The sequence below is a fragment of the Zalophus californianus genome, chromosome 3 (assembly GCF_009762305.2).
Source record: "Zalophus californianus isolate mZalCal1 chromosome 3, mZalCal1.pri.v2, whole genome shotgun sequence".
Taxonomy (NCBI): domain Eukaryota; kingdom Metazoa; phylum Chordata; class Mammalia; order Carnivora; family Otariidae; genus Zalophus; species Zalophus californianus.
In genome coordinates, this window is record NC_045597.1 from 25,753,407 (window position 1) to 25,762,018 (window position 8,612).

At 40.6% G+C, this 8,612-nt stretch overlaps 1 pseudogene; it reads right to left on the reverse strand.

The window, feature by feature from the left end:
* Positions 1-4,927: 4,927 nt before the first annotated feature.
* LOC113920488 lies at positions 4,928-6,774 on the reverse strand (annotated as a pseudogene).
* Between the last annotated feature and the right edge of the window lie 1,838 nt (positions 6,775-8,612).

Here is an 8,612-nt window from a genome sequence, read left to right on the forward strand (position 1 = left end):
CAAAGGTTTTATTGGACTCACTCAGTTAACTCAGATAAAATACAGAGAAAAGGAAAACCTTGCCTGCTTCCTAACATTCAGCTCTTGTGTTTGTTTTCCTATTAGACATGCGTCTGATACTGTTCATGGACAGAAATATGGATGATATTGGCTTAATAATTTGCCTAGTTATCAAAGTTCCATAATTTTTTTCTGGGGAGGAAAAAAAATCTGCCCCCCCTCCCATAAAGGCTCTTTTAAATACTTAACTGTAACCGGTTGCTCTGTGTAAGAAACAAGTAACCTGTGTATTCAGTTGGGGGTAGGAGAGTTCCTTTATTTTTTTCATTTTTTTAAAGATTTATTTATTTTAGAGAGAGAGAGTGTGTGAGCACAAGCAGGGGAGCAGGGAGAGGAAGGGAGAATCTCAAACAGACTCTCCTGAGCGTGTAGCCCCAGTTGGGAAAAAAATGAAACAGAACACAAATATGACCTTTTTGAATCCAGAAGCCATGTTGGAATTCAAAGACTCAATTGTATGATATAATATTGAATAGGGAAGAGTTACTGTGACCCCAGTATTTCTCTTTATCATATCTCCTGTGTGTTGTTCCCTCTGCCTAAACTGTCCTTCCTCAATTCTACGATTAGCAACCCATACCCATCATCTCTTGCCTTATCTTCAGTAAAAGGGGCTTTCATTCAGGCTCCAGCCTATCCCAATGTGGCTCTACTCATAAAACCCTTTCTTCAAATCAATAAACTCATGAACAAGCATATTTAATCCTTTACTGGCATCCCTCATTTTGGCAAATAACAGATGAAAAATAACAAACATATCAAAATTTTGTATTAGCTCATGTTTCCTTCAGGAAAAATATTTCCCAAAATATCATTTAAAAAATAAGTTAAAATGTGTCAGCTCATTACATGAGGCCTGTGTAGTCGGACTCCAACCTCAGTCTCCAGCCTGTTCTTTCTGCAATATGACCTCTCATTTCCTTTATTACCCATGGTTCTCCAGAGAAATAGAATCAATAGGATGTGTATGCTTCAATAGGAAGTATGGTTTTAAATCGCACTCATAGTTGTCTTATATATATAAGTATTTTTATTTTAAGATATTTATAATACATATAGTAACAGAGAAAGAGAGGCTGAGAGAGAGATTTAAAGAGATTTATTATAAGGAACTGACTCACATGATTATGTGATTATATACTAGACTATGTGTAGTACTAGTCTGAATCTGAATGTCTGAAGAGAGTTGATAAGGTAAGTTCCACTCTGAAAGCCAGCAGGCTCAAGGCCCAAGAAAAAACAATGTCTAAGTAGGAGTTTGAAGGCTGGAGAAGAGCAATGTCCCAGCCTAAGCAATAGGTAGAAATTTCCTCCTACTTAGCCTTTTTGTTCTATTCAGGTCTTCAATTGATTGTATGAGGCCCACTCTCATTAAGGAGGGCAACTGGCTTTACTCAGTCTACTGATTCAAATTTTAACCCAGAAATACCCTCACAGACACACTCAGAAGGATGTTTTGCTATGTGTCTGGGTATCCTGTGGTCCAGTCTGGTTGACACATAAAGTTTACCATCACACCTGCTCTCACTCTATTGATGAGCGACATGAACGGGTCCTCAAGTCCTGCATTTGCCACATTTTCCATCCTCCGCTATGACTTTGCACGGGTTTCTCCCTTTGAATGAAATTACTTCCCTTTTTGTCTAGGACTGTTGTTACCCTATTTATCCTTAATATCCACTCTACAGCCATGTTATAATGAAGACTCCATGAACTGACCTAGGGAAAATGAATTCCTGATGCTCTGTTTCAGGAATAGAACTTTGTTCCTCTTTTCGCTACATGAAATATGACTATCTGGGCAAAGCTAATTCTCTGTCTTCCTCACTTTTCTGTGAGCTAATTACTCCAGGGCAGCAGCTGTCAAACAGGATGTTATCCACCCTACCATCAGGGGATATCTGTCAACATTTGCAGATATTTTTGGTTGTCATAACTGGGGCAGGGAATGCTAATGCAATATAATATATAGAGGCCAGAGTGTGGCTAACCAAACAATGGTGCACAAGATACCCCTCCACAACAAAGAATTGTCTAGCCAAGGTCTCCTTGGCACTGTTTGATACTCTAGACAGGATAAGTCTTTGTCATAAGGAGCTAGCTTCCCTGTACAGTATAGGATGATTAGCAGCATCTCTGGCTTCTACCCACCAGATGCCAGTAACAGCCCCTCCTCCAGTCATGAAACCAAAACTTCCTCCAAACGTTGAAAATGTCCCCTGAGTGGCAAAATTTCTCTACTAATGTTGAGAAATAAAACAAAACGACAACAACAACAAAATCCAAAACAACTATGGAAAAGCCAAACTTGTAGAAACAGAGTAGAATGATGACTATCAGGGCCTGGCAGGGGTAAGGAGTGGGTGAGTGGGAGGGGGAATGAGGGTACAAATTTCCAGTTGTTAAGTTCTGGGGATCTAATATACAGCATTGAGTATAGATAACAGTACTGTACTATATACTTGAAAGTTTCCAAAGAGATCTTAAATGCTTTCAGACAAAAAAAAAAAAAAAATAGGTAATTATGTGAAGTGTTGGAGGTGTTAACTCACACTATAGTGGTAATCATATTTGCAGTATATAAGTGTATCAAATAGACATGTTGTACACCTTAAAGTTACACAAGGTTATATGTCATTTATATCTCCATAAAGGTGGGGGGAAAAGGGGAGCACATATTGTGCATAAGAGCCCCTGATTAGGCAAGATGATGAAAGGCTTAAGAAAAAGAACTCTGGAATCATACAGTCCTGGGTTTGAATCCACTCTGCATTTAGTGCAAGGAATAACGAGCCATATTTAACCTCCTCAAACTGTGGTTTTCATCTGTGACCTGATGGCCTAATAATACGAAATGACTCCTACAGTAGTTGAGATAATTAAATGAGTTAATACATAGTGTCTGGTAAGTGGTATGTGCTCAATAATTGCAGCTATCGTGATTGGCTAAGAGAAATGCTACCATAAAGGCAGGTGTATTTACCTTGTACATACCCTTAGTTACTTCATTCCAGAACATCTATAAAGCTCAAAATTTGCACCAAATATCTCAGCATAGAAGTACTGTCTGGATTATATTTCAATGTTTCATATGTAATTTTTGTCCCCTTGAATACAGGGATTATATTTTTGCTTTCACCCATAGTGTAGGCTGTAATAAATATTTGTTGAAACAAGAAAAAGTATCACCACTTAAAAAATTGAGTGTAGCTGTTATACCTCTAAATAATTCTTTTCTGTCTGTCTCACCCTATTACCATTATGAGTAATTTTCTTTTTATCAATACTAAGTGTATACAGAGGCAGCACATAAAGTACCAATTTGTAGGGTCACGGCATACTGCGACAATACCATGATGTAATGCAGTGAAAGATGAAATTTGTGACATGGATGTCTGTAGGAGGTCCAAAAGTTATGGAAAAATGATTCCAATTGTACAGACCACAATCACAGATTAAGGAAAAGCAATTGTCACTTGCACTCTGTGCTCATAACAAGAGTCAGAATGTGCCAGATGCACAGCTTGTCTGCAGCTGTTGTCATTTGAATCTTTTGTACAACATCCATTTTCTCTCCCAACTGTGTGGGATTTATAAGTGCAGAGAGTTGATCAGAATCATTTTTGTGTAGAGAATTCTTGTATAATAGCTCTTAGATTTAACCATGCATAAGAAAACATAACCCAGAAATAATTCCACACATACTGCTTAAGCTAGCACAGATGCCTATGTTGGATTTAGTTGGATACAACTTTAAAGTGCTGATTAGGTCAGGCTATGGGCATTGCCAGCCAGAGCTGGAAAACTTATGAACTGCTAAAATGTCACCTTTGGGATAAATGTGTACTTTAAATACAGTCGTTATATGAATATTAGCAGGTCAATCTCTATCTAACAAATGTATATTTTCCACTATATATTAGATTTGCAACATGCCTTCACTGGACAATATTAAGTAGACCATATGATTGAAGAACATATGAATGTGCCATATACATAACATATTTCAGGACCAAAGGCTGTAAAAATGACCATAGTATATTTGTTACTATCATGTTTGTTCATACATATCATCTTTGTTAAAGATTAAAAAAATTACTTTAAATTTTCAGACTGAAATTATGTCTTCCATAAATCAGCAACTCATCTATTTCACTTTATTTTTATCTCCATGTTGAGGCAAACAGCTCAAGAGAATATTATTAATTTTAGTTATTTATTTTTAAAGATTTTATTTATTTATTTGACAGAGAGAGAGAGACCGTGAGAGAAGGAACACAAGCAGGGGGAGTGGGAGAGGGAGAAGCAGGCTTCCCGCCGAGTAGGGAGCCCGATGCGGGGCTAGACCCCAGGACCGTGGGATCATGACCTGAGCTGAAGGCAGACGCTTAATGACTGAGCCACCCAGGTGCCCCAAGAGAATATTATAAATTTTAATTTGTGGTTTGATCAACCTTGATAGATGCTTGCTCTACCTAAGCCAACTTTAAATCTTTTGTTCAGATTAAGTTTCGTATTTCTTTTTTTTCTTTTTTTCATATTCCGTGAGACTTTTGTTTTAATCAGGAAGTAATCCGATCTATATACAGTCTAGAAACATTAAAAAGGCCTCAGTCCATCTAGGGTGGGAATGGAGGTGGGCAAAGAGAGCATCCATCATGGCACCTGGAGAGAGGGACTGGGCATTGTTTGGCAGCACTGAGGGCAGGACCAAGCAAAAGGAGGCTTGTTAAGTGTAGGGCAGGGAGGCCACTGCCTGGCAGGCTGAGCCCTGTCTGCTTGTCCCCACAAAGCAGGCAGAGACACTGAGACCACTCATGTGGCCAGCCTTCTCCAGAAGAAGCCAACACTCAGTCTGGATTCCCTGTCAGCAAGTCCAAATCTTCACAGTGCTGTCCACAGTCCTTGAGAAGAGCCAGCCCTGGGACACAGCCATCACAGTCACATTGCCCTGGTGACACAGCAGCGTCTGTGTACACATGATGTTGTTCCTTCTTTAGATCCTGAGGGACCGGTCATACTAGGGGCTGAAGACTTTGGTCTGGTAGACCATGAAGAGCATACATAGTGCCTGTGGACTGTCAGGGTCCACACTTGCTCCTTAGACTCCATGTCCCCACATGAATGAGTTCTAGGTGCCATAGACAGTGTAGTGTTTCACCACATGGATAGAACAAATGTTGCCACCAGATGTCTGTAGGACATGGATGCAGTTGAGGGTCTAGATGTTCCAAATCTTGACTGGTAGGACCCACTATACAGGTACCTCTGGGCAGCTATCAGGGCCCATACCCAGTGGCTGAGGCCCATGAGCTTCTTCAACTCAGCTGGGTGCCCAAGATGTTGCAGACCTTGATGGCCTTCAGAGAGCCTCTGAAGAGTATGCTGCGTGAGGAAACCAGCATTCACACTGTGTGGTCATGCCGGGACTGTGTTCATCTTCTGCAGGATGTCTCACAAGATTATGGTATAGTCTTCTGAGTTGCTGTAGAACTTGTACCCAGCATGTGGAATGCTAGCACAAAGCCATCATGGCCCTCCAGTGTCTTCTGGCACTTAATAGGTGGTACATGTGTCTCACACATTGATGGTCTTGTTGGAGCAGCCACTGAAAAGCAGGTCACCTGTGGAATGGAAGCAAAGGCACAAGACAGAGCCCTGGTAGTGCAGGAAAATTCCTTTGCACTGAAGATCTGCTGAAGGTCATGGGACTCATAGGATTCCCATGTTTAGGCATGCATTGATGTGGGACAGCTGGTCTGTCAACATGGACACATCCCTCTGAAACTCCATGATGCCCTTGATGAGCTTGCTGGTTTTCATTCAGGATATCAAACTTGATCTTGATGCCCTTCACCAGCTTCTCCTAGAGCTCGCCCAGCAGAGAGCTCAGGAAAGCAGCTCCTGGCTCTTCCACACTAGTACCATGTGCCTTCCTGGAGTGGTATTCTGTCTGCCACAGGAATTCCTTCAGGCCTGGAAGTAGCAAGTCTCCAGGTATGTTTCATATGTGTCCTGGTTCCTAGTGAATCATGTACCTGTACTTTGGGTGGGGACACTTGATGTGTTCACACTCCTTGAGCTGGGCTTCCAGGTTTATCTTCAGGAAACGTAGGCAGCTGGGGTTTGGGGGGCACTGCATAGGTCTGTCACAGCTGCCCTTGTGGTCCTTCCAGGGACTGAGCTTACTGGATGAAGAGCTCCTGGATCTGCTCCACCACAAGTTGTTCACCACCACCATCAGCTTGGCATTGCCCATAGGACACTTCCATGTCTGCAAGGCTCATCTTTGAGAGAACATGTACCCACACATGATGTCACAGTGTCCTTGAAAACACTACAGTACAGCCGGTGCGGGGCTTCTTCAAGGGATGCTCTGCAAACACCAGTGGCTCCTGTTCTTCCTCTGCCTTGGGCAGCGAGAAAGCAGAGTGAAGAGACATGCCAGACTCAGGGCAGCGAGGTGAGCGAGATGGCAGAGTCTGAGTGGCAGGGCTGCTGATAAAGGGGGCCATGCTGTCCTCCTCACCCACGGAGAATAGGCAGATGTGCTTGTGTGCATGCAGGTCCCATCAGCTTTCCTGACGGTGCTGACAGCCAAAAAGGCAGCTGGAAGCTTATTTCCCTTCTGGTACTAGTGGCAACGTCCAGGGTGGGATGGTTGACAGGTGCCTCAAAGAAGCAGCTGCAGTGGGCACTCTTGCCTGGGCTCATGCCCTAGAGAGGCATCTAGAGTCCTCAGGTGATGTGTTCCCTGCCCCCCCTGCCTGCCCTAAGGCTATCGCAACACCTTCTCCTTTCTTGTGCCCACTGGCCACTGGCCAGAAGAGGGCTTAGGTTTACCTCTAAGGATACTTAGAGTCTTCCAACTGGTGCCTTCCTCCATAATATACTTATATTATACTTATACTTATATGTTCACTTCCTGTTTCCTTTGATAATTACCTATTACAGACAGATTTTTAAAAAACTGTATTGCTAATATGATCCTAATTGCTAGAATCGCTCAGTTTATGATCATGAACTAATTATTTCTTCTCTCTGGTCCAACAGATTTAGAACTAAATTCACACTGTGTCCTCAGATTCTTAGAGTAAGTCCAATAATACAGTCGGATATCTATAATGAAAAGCTATGAATTAACTGTATCCAGGTAGTCCCTTCCATCCTGCTGAGAGAGCATATGAAGTGAAGGTGAGTGCATTGGTAGGAGGTACAGAGAAGGAAATCTTGCAGATAGTAATGTTTCACAAACAATCTCTGTCCTCTGTTGCATAAAAACTAGCTTTTAATTTGAAATAGGATGGACAACATAAAGGTATTTTCAATTGCGATTACTTTTCTAAGTTACTCAAGTGAGTTGACTTTTGAAGATCACCGTCCCACTACACACTTGTCCAACAAAAAAAGCCAGGAATTTTCTTAATTCCAAGCATTAGTCTATAACAAAGAAATTATTCAAAACATTCAACATAGATTTTAATCTAAAAATGTAAAAACACAGTCTCTATTATTATCCCATCATATATGCTTTTTGTTGCATATAGTCAGCTTAATGGGTCTCCGTAACTTTAAGGTTTTTGTCTTTACCATGCAAGATACCAGCAGAGAGAGTGTTTGCTTGCTTTGAGTTCCCGTTCCAAGTTCTAGAGAATCTCATGGCTCTAGCAATGAGCATATATCTATTCCATTCTGATTCACTGTATTTGGGGGAATCAGGGACATGTAATATAATCACAATTGGTGTAAGTCTGTCTTTGTGGATGGCAGCACTTTTCACAGGAAAGAGGGACATTGGCAACTGTCTTGACAAGCCAAAAATATCTAATGAAAGAGAGCATGCACTTTTCATTAAAGAACATTAGTTATATTATTTTTATTGCCAGCACATTAGAATATATTTGATTGATAAATGTAAGGATATTTTATGATCAAAGATTATATGGATAAAATTTGATAGGACAAACAAACTTCGTGTTGAGACACGAACACTGATAATGATGATTGGCAGAAGTAACTGATGTCAGAAAGTAGTACCTGAGTTCTGAGACAAGGAGGTTGGTGTTTCCAAGGAAAAAGAGAAGTGGTCAGTTGTTTTCTGTGTACTCTTCCAATCAGATTGATTCCAAGAAGAGTGAATCTGTTGCTCATATTCATACCTGCTGTGCTTTTGAGTGAAAATTACTATTTTTAATAATGCCCTGTTCCATAGACATTAAAATAAAGTATTCTTCCCTGGAAGATGATCAAATTTCAAAGTCATTTTCATTACATTCCAGGCATATTTTTGATTTATACATATCCAGCTAATCAAGAAAGTACAAAGCAAAGGCATGTAATTTGTTATGACTATTCTTTTAATGATTTGAATTTTATTCATCAGGTTCTCTGACAATGTAAAAATAATTTCATAATAATGATTCTTTGTATATTTTACTAAGGGTCTTGTAGCTTAGCTTTTTCTTTTTAAATTTTACTTTCTTTGTGTGAAAACTTAGATACGTTATCCCGAAAGGAAAAACAGAAATAATGGTCCTTGAGGTTACATTTCA